Below are 15,775 nucleotides of genomic sequence, written 5' to 3'. Positions count from 1 at the left end.
CAGCGACGGCACTGAGTTGCAAACTGTGCCTTCCAGTTTGCCGTAGGGAATTGGCACCGGGGTTGTGGTACTGTGTGCGTTTCAGAAGCTCCTTGACCAGCTGCCTCTGCCTCCCACCCGCGTTTCTGTGGAGCAGTGTCAGGTGTGTGCTCTGCAGAGACACCGTTCACCTCGTCGCAGACGGTGCATCAACCATCAGGACCTGTCGCAGCAGTATCACCTGAGGTGACATGCTTGGGTATTTTTAGAAGGCTGCACCCTTTCTGGAAGCTGATTCAATGAGAAATTTGCCTTGATCTTTATTTGTCTGATGCAATTAATGCATTGTTCGATCAAGGGTTGGACTTGATGATCTCAGAGATCTTTTCCAACCTGGTTGATTCTATGATTCTATGATTTGGCTGCAAAAAGTTGGAACTTACACAACTTGACTTTTATTTCAAACCAGTGCTCATCACTTCTTACATTTTTTCACATAAAGCTCAAGAATTAATTACAACAGCCAATGCCTTCCCAGCATCTTCTTGCTGGCAGTGTCGCTCACGGGCCAGGTGTAACACTCCAACCCTGGGAGCTGCTGGCTCGTGAGATTGGCTATGAGTTTTACTTTAATATATAGATATAGGATTCTTTGATACCTCAGGAGAGCATCAAGAAAATAAGCCACGGGCTTGTTCTCACAAAATTTCTTTAATAATTTAGGGGAATAAATAAGGGAATTTGGCCAAAGTTCAAAAGGACACCACACAAGCTAGACAAAAATGTCCCACTACAATACGGATTCAACATGCATTATTAATCCACAACCCTTAAGTCAAAATCCAGTAAAGCAACAACACTTAAGGCAAAATTCAACGAATTCCACAACACTTAAATTAAGATCCAATCCCTCCAGCTCCAAATCACCCCAAGCATCAAGAAAGGAGCAGAGAGACAGAAGCAGAGGGATCAAGAAGAGTGAAGGAGAAAGAAGGAGAGACGGATTATATAGCTACCATAGAAGCCTTGTAGAAAACCAGCTCTCAAATTCAATGGCAGGGCCATGCCATGAGGCAAACACATGCCCTTGGTTTTATCCTCTGGTCCCTACAGCAAACCCCCCCAGGTGGGGCCTCTGACCCACTGTCCACTCCGGGGTTCCAGGTCAGGGTGAGGGGCAGTGTCCTCACTGTCCCTGCCCATCTGAGCTGGGTGAGGGGCTCCAGGAGGTGTGTGGTGTTATAGGGCAGTGTCCTCACTGTCCCTGGAGCTGGGTGAGGGGCTCCAGGAGGTGTGCTGTCATAGTTTTCTCAGGCTGCTTGTGACTGACAGCTACTCCAGGGCTTCCCCATGTGGGCTCCAGAGGCTGCCATAAGGATACGATGCCACCCCACCTCTGTGAGGTTAGTGTCGTAGGGCAGAAATTGTGTGAACAATTTCTATTGCATTTCTGAGATTTTTGCCTTAGCATAGCTGAGTACTGATAGTAAAAATTACTGCGCCACTAAGATGGCTACAGGGCCTGAAGTTAGAACAAAGGTGGATTTATGCCAGATGCCAAGGAGGAGTTTTGGCAAAGTGAATAAGGTGTTCTCATCTCCTATGACCACCTGTTGTGGTCCAATTAACAGTGGACAGCAGAATATGTTTTCCTTATGTAACCAATGTAGTGTGAACAAGAAGCTAAGCGTCATGAGCACTATATAATCTGTCTTTCTCCTAATAAAGACGACATATTGCTTGATCATATTGGTCTGAGAGCATCTGTCCGTTCCCTTCCATCGACAATTGGTGCCTGAGAAGCAGGGACTCAAAGTTCGTCAGTTCTCCAGGACGTAAGGCGAACGGAAGAGCCGAAGGAAGCAGCTGTTACAGGCAGCACTGAGCCCCGGTGCTGTGAACAAAGCCGTGCACGGTCAAATTGGAAGCTCGCCTTGGCCCGGTGAGTCAGCTGGCGGGAGCATGGGGTCCACTCTTTCTAAAGATGAAGAAGCTGTGGGAAGGCTCCTGCAATGTATAGTCTCTCTAAGAGAGCCAAATTATGATGAAAAAGCTCTGAAAGGGTTAATAGATTGGGTGAGAGCTAAGAAGCTAATTCCGTCCACTCAAGCCGCCTTTGAGGTATCTATGTGGGATACTATAAAGGAACAGTTATGGGACGAGATCTCTAAGGGATCAAAGGACGCTAAAAAATACCCTCCGGTTTGGCGTCTGGTAGTTGAATCGCTGCAAGACTTAAGTACGGAACAGCGAAAACTTATAGTTGCTTAGGGAACTTTGTCGGGAGTCGGCGGGTCTGCAGCGTGTCTCCAAGCCGATAAGTCTGTTTGCGAGGAGGTCCTAGTGCCTGCAGCTGCACAGTCGCGATCGCTAATAAAAGCAGCGGGACTAACTCAGTTTAACAGCACACTTGTGCCAGCAGAGACTGTGAGAAAAGTAGGAGCAGCGGAGAGCGACGCTGGCACTCTGCCAGCACCACCGCCCTTCTCTGCCCCTGCTCTGCCAGCACTACCATCTTCTACTGAGCCTGCGCAGCCAGCAGCCCCCCCCTCAGCTGCACCTGCTGTGGGCACTGAGTCACAGACTGTTTCTGCACATGCGCAGCTTGGAACCGAGCTGCTAGGAGCCTCCGCGCAACTAGATGTCGCTGCACCGTTACCGCCTGGAAGCACCATGTCGCCTGAATATACGTCATCAAGAGTCGACGCCTCTGAACCAGGAAGACGCCCTCAGAAACTTGCTACTATGGCAACCAGATCTATTTTGAAAAAAGTTGCTGCTACCCCGACTGAAGCTGCCGCGGGAGAAATTGCCAGCTTCGTACCAACGCTGCAGCAAAGGAAGAAGGAAACACTGTATCACGACAACGTGGAACAGCAATTTTCCTCACTCCCGTCTCCCAACTCAGCCTCTGACGAGGAGAGCCCGGAAGATGAAAGCGACAAGATTGCTATGCTTGCAACAAAAGATCAAGTGGACAAGTTGATACACTGTTTCGAAGAACTTAAATCTCATTTAACAGAGAGACAGTTCGTGCCGCAAAATCCAAGTTTTTCCCAGGTTCCAACCTTGCCTGCAGTGCCAGCATTGCCTCCTCCAAACCCCTCTCCTGGGATGCCCGGGGTGGGAACTTCTGGTTTAGGGGTTCCAACCTTGCCGGGTGGAGGGAGGAGGAGGGAGGGGGTGAGTGTTAATCCAGCACAGAATTGGAAAAACATTATGCAGGCTGCTGCCTCTGAAGGGGATTTTAAGCTCTTGGAATCTAGTGCTTTTCCTGTATTTGTAGATAATGCAGGAAATAAGTCCTGGGAAGCTATAAATTGGAAGATCATAAAAGAGGCAAAGGCAGCTGTTTCACAATATGGTTTAAAAAGCAGTTATTCACAATCAATAATGCAACATCTTTTTTCTGCACATTTGTTAACACCATTTGATACTCGTATGATTATAAAAACGTTGCTTTCTCCTTCCCAGCAATTACAATTTTTTAGTAAATGGAATGCCAGCTGCGCAGCAGCTGCTGCACAGCCTAGGCAACAAGGGCATCCTCTCTACGGTGTTACCTCTGATGCACTCATAGGTCTTGGTCAGTATGAAAAAGCAGAAGTACAAGCACAGTTTCCAGATGAGGTATTACAAACTAGTCAAGATTTAGCTTATAAATCATTGCTTATGATAAGAGATGCGAAGTCAGGACCCCCATGTACTTTGATCAAACAAGGACCCACTGAACCGTACAATCAGTTTGTAGATCGTTTACATGAGTCGATCAATTCAGATCCAGACATAGATAATAACATGAAAACAAAATTCTTAGACATGTTAGCCTATAATAATGCTAATGAAAATACAAAACAGGTTTTGAGTACGCTACCTAAAAGCGCTGATACAGCCCAGTTTTTAGAAGCTGCCGCAAAAATAGTCCAACAAGAGAAAGCAGCTTATTTAGCTGATGTAATAACTGCGGCAATAAAACCCTTTTTGTCTGTTGAGACTGACACTTCTTCGGAATCAGAATAAGTTCTGATGATTATGAAGAAGAAAATAATACTGGAGTTTAGAACAGATCAGCAACATTCCTAGAAATTTTTCAGAATTATTAAATAATAGAATTAGTATAGTGGAGTTTGTTATAGAATAAAGTTGTTATAGATTTAAGAATTTTTTAACACACTTTCGCACAAAGAAAAAGGGGGAAAGATATCAGTTTTCCTCTATTGACTTGCAAAAGTGTTTTATATGTTTTAAGTTTTTTGTGCACAGGTGTTCTCTGGTTATCTGCACATTAATGAAACCCTGGAAAGAAGCAGGTTCTTCAAAACAGAGCTGATGTTGTTACTGTTGCAGGTAACAGTGAATTACCAAAAGAGCACAATTTTTGAGCACAGTTTTTCAGTATTACAAAAGCACAATTTTTAAGTATTATGAGCACAATTTTTGATATTTTTAAAACACATAAGTCTAGAAGGTAAGAAGCACATAATTACAGAAGTTTAGAATTTAAGAAAATGTGTTGTGTGAACTTTAGATTATTCACTATATATTAGTAAAAGAAAGTTTATCTATTTGGTCAAGAAGCTTTAACATTATAAGGTACTAAAGAATTATAGCTCACAAAACACAGTGATATGGAATTCAAAAGTATGCTTGTGTGAATGTTGACAGTGGCCACTGTGAGAGTTTGTATGTGTGTGTGTGAATGTATGATGATTAATGTGTTTTGATCCATCAAATACACAAACATTTTTGAATAAACACAGAAGACACGTAACTCAAAAATGAATGGAGTTCCATCCACAGGTGTGTTAGACTGAATAAAGATTTTCAAGAATAAATCCTATATTTAGAAAAGCACTTTTAAGAAAATTTAAGAGCACAAACCTTGAAGTTAATAAGTTGTTAAGTTTGTTAATACACTATTATTGTAATATGTAGTCATGTTATTGATATGTTATTGGTACAATAAAGAGTGATACAGAAATGCAATATAAATTGTTCAAAAATCGAAAGGGGGATTTGTCGTAGGGCAGAAATTGTGTGAACAATTTCTATTGCATTTCTGAGATTTTTGCCTTAGCATAGCTGAGTACTGATAGTAAAAATTACTGCGCCACTAAGATGGCTACAGGGCCTGAAGTTAGAACAAAGGTGGATTTATGCCAGATGCCAAGGAGGAGTTTTGGCAAAGTGAATAAGGTGTTCTCATCTCCTATGACCACCTGTTGTGGTCCAATTAACAGTGGACAGCAGAATATGTTTTCCTTATGTAACCAATGTAGTGTGAACAAGAAGCTAAGCGTCATGAGCACTATATAATCTGTCTTTCTCCTAATAAAGACGACATATTGCTTGATCATATTGGTCTGAGAGCATCTGTCCGTTCCCTTCCATCGACAGGTTAGACCCATCCCTTCCTCCACACACATACACCACCCCCCCCGAGTTGGTTCTGACCCAATAATAACTAATCTGGTGACTAACACCAGGTGCCAGAGCTTCTCTTCTCATATGTAGTCATCAGTCAGTGGGACTGGATGTAAATGCTGGCCACACGACCTTAGGTGCAGCCTGGAAGCTCCATACTTTGATCTGTCCCCTGAAGGGCCACCCTGCTCACACAGAGGTGACTAACATAGAATTTTGTGTGGGGAGAATTCAATATTTTTCTAGTAAGGGCAAAAAAAATTTCTTATTGTAAGGGTGGGGAGGCCCTGGCACAGGTTGCCCAGAGAAGCTGTGGCTGCCCCATTCCTTGAACTGTCCAAGGCCAGGCTGGACAGGGCTTGGAGCAACCCGGGATAGTGGAAGGTGTCCCTGCCCATGGCAGGGGGTGGGACCAGATATTTCAGATCCCTTCCAACCCAAATAATTTTGTGGTTCTATGAAGTTTGATTGCAGAAACATCGAATTTGCTGTAACCCTCTATTGAAGTATGAGCATGAACACTTTGCCATCCTTATGGACTGAGATCTGAAGTTCTAGAAGATGTGCTCTCACTCTGTCATCTCTCATATCACATGCCTGTCATGCATTAGTGCTACAGCAGATATACAATGAAGTAATGCATACTGAAAGATAGGAGAATAATTTTAAAGCTGTTCAGGTTAAATAAGTTATCGCTCTCTGACAAATTCTAGTCATACTAGCAGTTGCCCAAGAGCAGGAATAAACTGTATACATTCGTTGAAAATAAGAATTACAGCAGAACATTAAACTTGCTCAAGAACACTGAGAACAATGGCAGCTGCTTTGGCCTATCTTTTAACCCTCACTGGTATGCTCTAACCAAAATGTCAGCAGGCAGAACAACATTCCTTTTGCTGTCACAGCAGGAATAACGCATGCTGAGCTGCAAAGCTCACCATTAAAAAAAGGAGGAAGAGGAAAAATGAGTCAGCCTGCAGAGCTTCTCTGAAAACAAGCCATCACCTGGGAGGTACAGAGAGCAGCACAGTGGTCAGGAGTTTGCTAAAAAGATCCTTGAATATTAACCAAGATCAAGGTGATCTTTGAATATTAATCAGCTTTCTTGGGTCCCATTTCCCTCCAGGACCAACACAATGGAGTCATTTTTATTAAAACTTCCAAATCCCAAAGAGCTAGAATGATTTTAGGGCCAAGAATCAGCAGGAAGTGCTTCAGTGGGACTCCATTCAGGCTATATCCAGAAGTCCAAGAGTAGTAACAGTGCTTTGCTTTGAAATTCTCCAGGTACATGTACGAGTAACTCACAACCCCCCAGACCAGAGACTGTTGTAATGCTGACAGGCAGCAGAGCTGGGCCATATCGCTGTCCCAGGGAGCTGGCTGATATGTTTCAGCAGAGTTCAAATCAAGCTTCAAGTACCACTACATTTCTGTGTTTCCAACTGAGCTGAGTGTTGCATCCCACACCCATCAGTGAAACAGGCCAGTTACAGTGCAGTGAGAGTGACACGTGCCAAGCTCGAAGACTAGCAAGAGAGTAGGGGAGAGCTGCAACATCTGCCATATTCGGCACAGAGCAACGAGGTCACTGCGCTGTGAGCAAACACACTTCCTACCAACCATCAGCCAGCACCTGGCTTCCAGAGGTCCTGGAGGCAGCAGATACCTTCAGCTTCAGCAAACATTTTCTCTGGGTACTTGGTGATTTTTGTTCCTTGTGCTCCCAAAGTAAAGCACAGCCTCCCAAGGAGCAGAGAAAACCCACCTCCCACTGTCAAACACCATTGGCTCTGACCTCTGTGTCAAAAGAGCATGAAAAGGACAGTGATGCCAAGGTTGGCTCTGAATAGTTACTATGGCTTGAAATGTCCTTAAAAGGTACAATCCATCCAGTTCCAGCATAGCAGAGACACTTAGTCCAGCCTGGGCTATCTCAGAGGAAGAGTATATCCCCAGCTGACTATTAAAGGGGCTGTAATTTGATTTTCTGGCTCCTCTGACTAAACTGCTGCAACTTTGCTCTCTCGTGGTCCAGAAATCCTAGGGAGCCTTCAATGAAATTACAGCTTGTTATAACTTGAAGGATACACTTTAAAGATAATGGTGTAATGCAATAATATAATGAAAAATGTACTCCCATTTGCAAAATGCTGTCTCCTGTAAGTGCTCCAGTGCAGCCAAAGAACTTAATAAAAGAAAAGCAATTAATGCAAATATTAAAAAAAATTTTAGTCTTTTTCATGTGGCATTTCTAAGCAAGTCAGCCTCATATCACTGCTCTTGAGCTAGATAAATACGATCAACCCCCACTGCAGATGGAGGTGCTATATTAAAAACACCTTTCTGAAGTCTCCAAGTATAGAGAACCTGAGGCTCAGAGGGCAGGGGCCCAGGCCAGCAAAATGCTCAGCATCAGCAGGGAACACACCTGGGCCCCACAGCTGATTCGCACAACACCTTGCTGTGTACACCTGCAGGTGTCCTTGTTCTGTGACTGGACTGCCGCGGATTCCCAGCATTCTGCAGAGCACTAGAGTGAAACCCTGAACAGCTTCTCCCCTTGGTGAGGCCCAGCGGCTGCAAGGAGTGCGAGCGTAAACCAAGTGCAACCTCCTTTTACCCAGCAGTGCCAGCTCCTCATAGCACCCGGGTTCGCTCGGTCTCACCTCACTGGCCCCTGCCCGGGCCCGCGCCGAGCCGCGGGCAGCCTGGGCTCCCGTGCACAGCAGCGCCCACCGGCCGATGGGCACCCACAGCGGGGGGGCACCTCCACGGCGAGCGGACACCCACACCTCGCACTGCGTGCGCCCCGGGAGACGCCCAGCAATCGGAGCCGAGGGCAGACCCGTGTCCCACGCGTGTCGGCTCCGCGCCGGGGGCTGAACCCAGAGCAGGGCAGGGACACCCGGGGCGGCACCGCCGGCACCCGGCACGGCCGGCAGGGGGCGCCAGCGCCCCGGCCCGGGGGGGACCGGGACCGGCAGGACCGGACCGGCACCGACAGGACCGGCACCGACAGTGGGACTGGGACCGGCACCGACAGTGGGACTGGGACCGGCACCGACAGGACCGGACCGGCACCGACAGGACCGGCACCGACAGTGGGACTGGGACCGGCACCGGCAGGACCGGCACCGACAGTGGGACCGGCACCGGCACCGACAGTGGGACTGGGACCGGCACCGACAGGACCGGCACCGGCACCGACAGTGGGACTGGGACCGGCACCGGCAGGACCGGGACCGGGACCGGCAGTGGGACTGGGACTGGCAATGGGACCGGCACTGGGACTGGCACTGGGACTGGGACCGGGACTGGGACCGGCAATGGGACTGGGACTGGGACCGGGAGTGGGACCGGCACTGGGACTGGCACTGGGACTGGCACCGGCACTGGGACCAGTACCGGCACTGAGCGGGGACTGGGACCTGCACTAGGACCGGAACCGGGAGTGGGATCGGCACCGAGCGGGGACTGGCACCAGCACCGAGCAGGAAGCAGCACTGGGACCGGGACCAAGCACGGACCAAGCAGGGAGTGAGATGGGCTGGCACCAGGACCGAGTGGGGACTGGGACCCAGCTGGGTCCAAGTTGGGAATGAGCGGCACCGGCCATGCAGGCAGTGGGTCCTACAGGCACACACACACAGACTGCACATACTGACAGCATCTAGGGACAGCACACACTCACGTTAGGGCTGAAATACCTGTTTCATAGCCAGTGTGTGGGCTAGAATTGCATATTGGCCTTTTACTGCATAATACAGACCTGTACCCTGGACTTCAATTAGATACAAGTATTATTTTCTCTAAAAAACCCAGGCTATCTGATCTATAACCATTCTGGACACTTCTAACAGTTTTATTTCATACTGCTACTGCACTTTTACTTGGGTTTGCATTTTTAATTCAAACTTTGTTGAACTCCTGTCTGAGAATCAAGAGAAAAATGGTTTAATCCTTCTGTTGTATAAAATGGGAAGAATGCCTGAACTGAGAAGGTGGGGAACTACTGAAACCTTTGGGAGCAGGTGCCTCTGTTGTGGAAGTGGGGCACACAGTACAGCTGCATCATAGCAGAGGTTTCAGGGCCCCATGTAGGCTGGATCTGCAGGTGGAATAAAACATAGCATGTGTCTCAGACCGGGTAACCAAGCGATGTCCCCCTCTCAGGGAAAGGAGTGGGCAGGCACTGCTCCTGCTGCTGTTCTGGAGTTCATACTGCCTCTCTAATGCACTACAATTAATCAAATGTTAATATACCACTCATTAGTCTGAACCCTTGTAAACATACCCAACAGCACTGCATCACTCAAAGTGACTGTGTGCATCCTTGGAAGGACCACAGGGACTTTGCTGCCTGTTTGCACTCTCCTGCCAGCAGCTGCTCTTGCCATCTACACGTCTGTCCTGCCTCACACCTTATATCCACAAAGAGGCTACAAGGAGCTGAGCTTGTAACACTGAATTACACAAATGGGGAGGGGAGTGGTTAGTAAAAGCAGGGTTTTATTCAAACCAATTTTATGCTAGGATGGATTTAGGAAACATGGAGAGATTCAGGTCAGTTAGAAATCAATAATCAAATCTGACTATTATAAATACACAAACACATTTCTGCATAATTTTTTTCCTACAAAACTCTTTGCAAACTTCAATTGAAATACCCAAGAACATTTTATCCACTAAAATGCTGAGATACAGCTAAAATGTGGAAACTGCAGGCCTTTGAGTTATTCAGGCCACATGAGCTGGCTCAGGGAACAGACTGCGAAGGACAGACTTGTACAGAGCATGTTCTCTCCGTTTTCAAGAGACTGCTGGGAGTAGGCTTGGCTTTGGCTCTACTGTGTGAGCTGAATATTCAGTATGTCTAGAAGCACAAATTAGGCTGGGAAAAAAAGAAATGCAAAAATGCAGGAAGTCCTTGTTTCCCACTTTTTTTCCCTGTCTTCCGTTTTAGCTGTCTGTATGAGAGAGAACAAGGGAGTAAGACTAGCTTGAGAGCTGCATTATGGACACAGGACACTGTGTGTCCTGAGGTGCAGAGTATTGGGGAACCAAGAGACAGCCTGAGGTGAGCAACTAATGATGGATTTCGTGATGGATTCAGGTTATCAACTTCTGATCTGGACGGCAACACTTGGAGTATTTAAATCCAGAATTAAAATTGCATTCTACAGATAGGTATGAGGTCACGGTACCTTGCTGTAACTCAGTTTTCTGTATTTCTAACTAGCAATAACAAAATTTGCTTTTGTAAAAGACAAGATCCTCATATAAAGGCTTCAGGGAAGTACAAGTGGTTGTTCCAGTAGCATAAAAAGGGCTGTGACAGTTCCATTTCTACGCTAAATAAAGAATTGCTCAGAAGCTCTTTTGAAAAGCTGTCCACCCCACTTTTAACCTTGATCAGTTTACAGCATCTAGGGATGCACCAAGTTTTACAGCACTTAACTGGCTTCTATTCAGACTGCTGCACAAAGGCTATGCAATACTATGTAGTTCAATTCCAGTGCATTAACCTAAAATTACCTTTGAGGCACTCCAATTCATTATCTGTGTGGAATTAAGCTTGCAGTAAAATAACATCATAAGAACAGAGTATGGGAACAACGTGTTGGGCCAAGCTCAGTTCTTGACTTTCAGGTAAGTAATGTACTACAAATCCACTTGCAATTGTTTTAAAGCATACCTTAAAATTTTTGCCCTGTGTTCATTAGAGGTACTTTACTAGCATACAAAGACAGCTCGTTTATAACAGCTAAGAGGACAAATTCCCATCTGACACCCTTCCCTGAGAACAAAAGTCTATTGTAGCCTATTTCTTTCAGGCTCCAAGCTGTCATCTAAGAATGCCACTTTGCTTTCAGGTGAAGAGGATTAAGAGAGTATGAAGCTGGATGCATTTTTAAATTTTATTTATACTTTCTATAAAGCTTTTTCTGCACTACCATTACAGATTTATGTGTTTACACTGCTAAGGCATATCCAAATATTTCTTACTCTCTAGGTGTGTAAGTGTGCTAAAACCATTGAAGTTGGTGGGAAGCATCAGCACTTACAAGTTTTCCTAAGTTATACTAGATCTAGTTATAGTAGGTCTTACAGAAATTTACAGCAAATATAGTTGGCTTCTCTATAATCACATCTAAACAAGACGGGATATGTATCATCAAAATAGTATAGAAAAAAGAAACCACATCCCTGAGAAACCTAAGAAGTCCCACAGAAAACCCAGCCTTGTTTGACAGTTTTTGAATGATTAAGCTTTGTGCATAACAAACACACAACTGGCCTTGTCTATCAGAAAGATTCAGAAATAATTTAAGATTAGCACATGTCTAACTCTGGGTAAGCAGGCAACAGAGCACCATTCTGTTTTGCAACTGCTGCTTTAAAATTGTCTGACTGCTCAGATCTCATCCCTAAGCTGTATGTTTTACAATGGGAGAAGGAGGGAAAAGGGTAAAAAGAGTAAAAGCTTTCCTCAGTCACTGCCAGGGCACAGCAAGGGCTGGCTGCTCACTAAAGGATGAAGAGCCACGAGTTGAACACCATAGCACAGCTGTCAGAGGCCTCCAAGGCCTCCCCCAGCACCTGAGCAGGACAAACAAGAGAGGCCCAGAGGCTGTGGCCAGGTTTACCAAGCCCACATCACCTGCCTTGGCATACAGACCCACCTGGCAATCAGCTGACTGTGTAACCCTGGTTACTGTCACTAGACCTGACCCTGACCCATGGACTGATGTTCTGGCTGGACCTTATCAACACCAGCTGCCCTGATGCTCTGCTTGGCCCTGGCTGCCACCCTCAGCCCTGTTCCCTGCACACAGGTGTGCCCTCAGGCGCTGCACTGGGAGGCTCCTGCCCGGCTCACCTCCTGGTCCTCTGTCCTTCAGTGAGCCCCTGGACTCATTACTCTGCTTTACTCTGAGCCTCTGGATGAAAAGGGAAACTTGGATATGTTTATCTGTATTTCTGCCCAAAGCAGGTTCATGACAAGCATCCCACGGCCATTAGGCCTGACTGGCTGAGACGTGGGGGGAAATGTCCCAGCCCGGGCATTAGGAACAGCGTGGAGTTCACAGGGACATTCATTACAAATGCCCTGCATCTGAGGCCTCATGCTGTGTCCTAGCCGAGCCCCAAGTGAGTGGGAAGGGGCTGACAGCATTCTCACCACCAGGCAGGTTATTGCACTGGACTCCAACAGCAGGTGACACAGAGGTGGCCAGGCATGACAGGTACACACAGCAGGAGGCCATTAAAGACATTGATCCAGTCACTGGAATGAGATGTTCCAGAGTAATTATGATTAACTACAGAGTTTACTTAAGATCAAGGGATCAATATGCAGACAGACAGCTTGGGAGGAATGATTTGGTGGCGTAATGAGTTTCTCTCTTTGTGACACTGAGTGCTGAACTCCCAGTTCTCATACAGTGGGAGAGAAAAAACATGTTTTCAGGTAAGTAAAGCCTGCCAGGTTTGCCATCCTTCTGAGGATGCATGCAGAAAATAAAGGCTGTGGAGGAGACAAAATGGATTCAAGCAGTGAGCCTGACTTATTAAGACGTACTGGCTGGGTGTGATGTTCAGTCTTGAAGTTCATCTAATTGAAGAGACCTAATAAAATCACCCAAGTTTAGAACCAGCTCCAACTATCCCATGGGAAGAGCTGGGACAAGGAACAGGAGGGGCAACAGGAATGTTCATGTTCCATAGCAGGTTCCGGGGGGAACTTATTGAAAACAGAATTAGCGTGCTGGCCAATACTGAAACTATTTCCTCGGCCATGGAACTACACTGCAGTTAGGGCTGGGCAAAAATCAGGATTACTTTTGAAAATGGCAAGGATGCTTTTTTTCACTTATGCAATGTTCTGGAATCCACAGCTGTGGCTTGAGGTTAATCCCACTAGAAAGTGCTGAATCACAGTAGTGAGCTATTATGACAAATGTGAAGTCATAAAATGGTTCCGCATTTGTAAAAAACTGTTTCTTTTGTTGCAGTTTACAACTAGTAAGAGTAACTAGGAGACAATTTCTGAGAGCAACCAGAATCCAACCTGCCCTTACTTATCAGCCTGTACTCATAGTCATGAATGTTCACAGAAGGCAGACATAAAAATGTTTTAATTAGGGATATATCATTTCACCAACTTTCTTCAAGTCCTTCTACTCCCACTAAAAAAAGTGAAGTAAATACACCTCGAGTTTCATGATGCTGTAGCTTTGCTTAGCAAACATCTCATTTTCTGTAATGGAGTATATACCTACTTGGAGTTCAAGATTAAACAATCATTAAGTGCTATGTAGTGCAGACACCTTCTTCACATAATTGAAGATGCTTTATGAAATAAAAACAGAAAGTACACAAAGAAATAGTGAACACAGAACATGAATGATCTGTATAGTCCAAACCATATAGACATTCTGTTTATTGCTTTGTTTTACAGAGATTGCAAAAATTTGTCATGCTCCATATAAGAAGCTTTTCCTCTTGCTGACTTGGTAAGATGTTAAGAAGGTGACATAAATGATTTTTTTAGTCTCATAAACATGACTTGCCAACAAAGAAGTTTGTTCTACATGAGGTACCAGTGGATCAATAGGTAGAAGGCTGAAAGGAAATGTAACCTACCAAGGAATAGACACGTTTTGCAGGAACAATGTGTTGTTATTAGGTATAATTGGGCAAATGGTGGTGTGATCTTCAAAGCCTCATATTCCCTTGAGTACATTATCCAATTTGGGAGAAGGTGCATTAGCTACGTCTTGCTTTATTGTACTATTGAAGTGGAGAGCAGGTGTGAGAAAACAAACACGTTTGTAATCCTTGCTTGCTTTGCAAATCAGTTCTTAATCACTCTGGCTCTTATTTCCATACAAGATCTAACTTTTTGATATTTATGAGAGCAACTTGGCAGCTTCCCTTTTGTGGCTCAAATGAGTAGCAGGTCCAAGAGGCTTTTAATTCCTAATACTAGTACATATGGTTTATCCAGCTCTTTTCTAAATAAGCAGGTAAACGCAGCACCCACCCTTGACAAAATAAGCCGAGATCAGCAGCACAATTTCTTGCAACCTTAGAAATACTTGCAGTGAGTAGGTCTTACTACATGAGGACGAAAGCAGAGTAGCATTTCAGTCTGTGTCCTGGGAATGCCTAGCCCTGTGCCAAGTTCCGACCCTTCTTGATCCATCTGATCAGTATGTTAAATTAAATCAACTGGGGTTGAACAGTCCCTACAATTTATTCAAGCAAGAATATGGAGTGGTATGGATAGGAAGAAAGAATGAGACTGTCCTTTCAGTGATTACATGCAATTAGATCTGATTATGGTTAACTGTAACACAGATTATGTTGGTCTAAAACCAGCTGCCCCTATTCTATCCTCTATGCCTCCAGCTGTGTGACTGTGCTCTGTTCCTTGCAGCAACAATTAGTTCTAAAATTAGTGAGTTTCTTGAACCAAGAAAAAAAATCTGAGAACTATCATGAACTGCTGCTTAGTTACAAGGTCGCCAATTGAGTATTTTAGTCTTTTCCCCAGTCTTTCTGTTCCCCTAAAGGCAGTTTGTTCACTGTGACAGATGCCTAGAGGAAAAATGCTCCCCTGCCAAAGAACCCTGGTGGAAGTATATATGTCACCTGGCCAAATAACTCAATCAAACTCCTTTCTCTGCTCTTTAGTGGCTAAATTAGGAAGTCAGAGTGTTCTTGTTTTCAAGTCTGAGATGCGAGACTTAATTTAAAGACATCTTGTTCAGTCAGAAACATCTAAATGGTCATTGATTGTTTTTCCCTAGTTTGATACATGAGTCTCTCTACATGATACATGAGTCTCTTTAAAAACACAAACTGTGTGTTATTTGTGCTCTGTCCCCGTTGGTAGACAGGCTACAAGGTTTGTGCCAACATTACTAGAATAAGAAAAATATGAGTTTGAACAAGTCAAGCCTAAACTCTTACACTTCTGATAACCAGGAAAATTGCCAATGAATTGCAATGAAGTTGTACTTCGAAGCAGCTTCAAGGACCCCAGAGAAAGCACATCTGGTTGGAAAACTTCCAGCATCATTGGGATGCTGAAAATTCAATCACACAAGGACAATATTAATTTTTTAATATTAAAGATTATAGAATGGCTATAGCTCCCCTTTGCTTCACTGGGCTCTGAACAGCACAGCAGCACCGGCAGGAACAACTCTCTGATCTGTGTTAAGGAAACTTCCCTGTCCAATCCTCCAGGAGCCCCCCTGGCAGTTATGCTGGCACCCCCTGAGCTGGCACCCAGGCCCCTGCACAGCTGCTCCCCCCACACTCACACAGTCAGACCGCATTTCCTCACCAGCTCCACCTC

General features: G+C 45.3%; 1 protein-coding gene across 2 annotated transcripts in view; it reads right to left on the bottom strand.

The window, feature by feature from the left end:
- The window catches only part of TMCC1 (transmembrane and coiled-coil domain family 1), a 119,034-nt gene that overhangs the window by 81,997 nt on the left and 21,262 nt on the right, over window positions 1-15,775 (bottom strand). The window lies entirely within an intron of this gene.

Source organism: Chiroxiphia lanceolata, chromosome 11, assembly GCF_009829145.1.
Source record: "Chiroxiphia lanceolata isolate bChiLan1 chromosome 11, bChiLan1.pri, whole genome shotgun sequence".
Taxonomy (NCBI): Eukaryota; Metazoa; Chordata; class Aves; order Passeriformes; family Pipridae; genus Chiroxiphia; species Chiroxiphia lanceolata.
The sequence above is the reverse complement of the archived record's forward strand: the minus strand, read 5'-3'. Positions and strand labels throughout refer to the sequence as shown.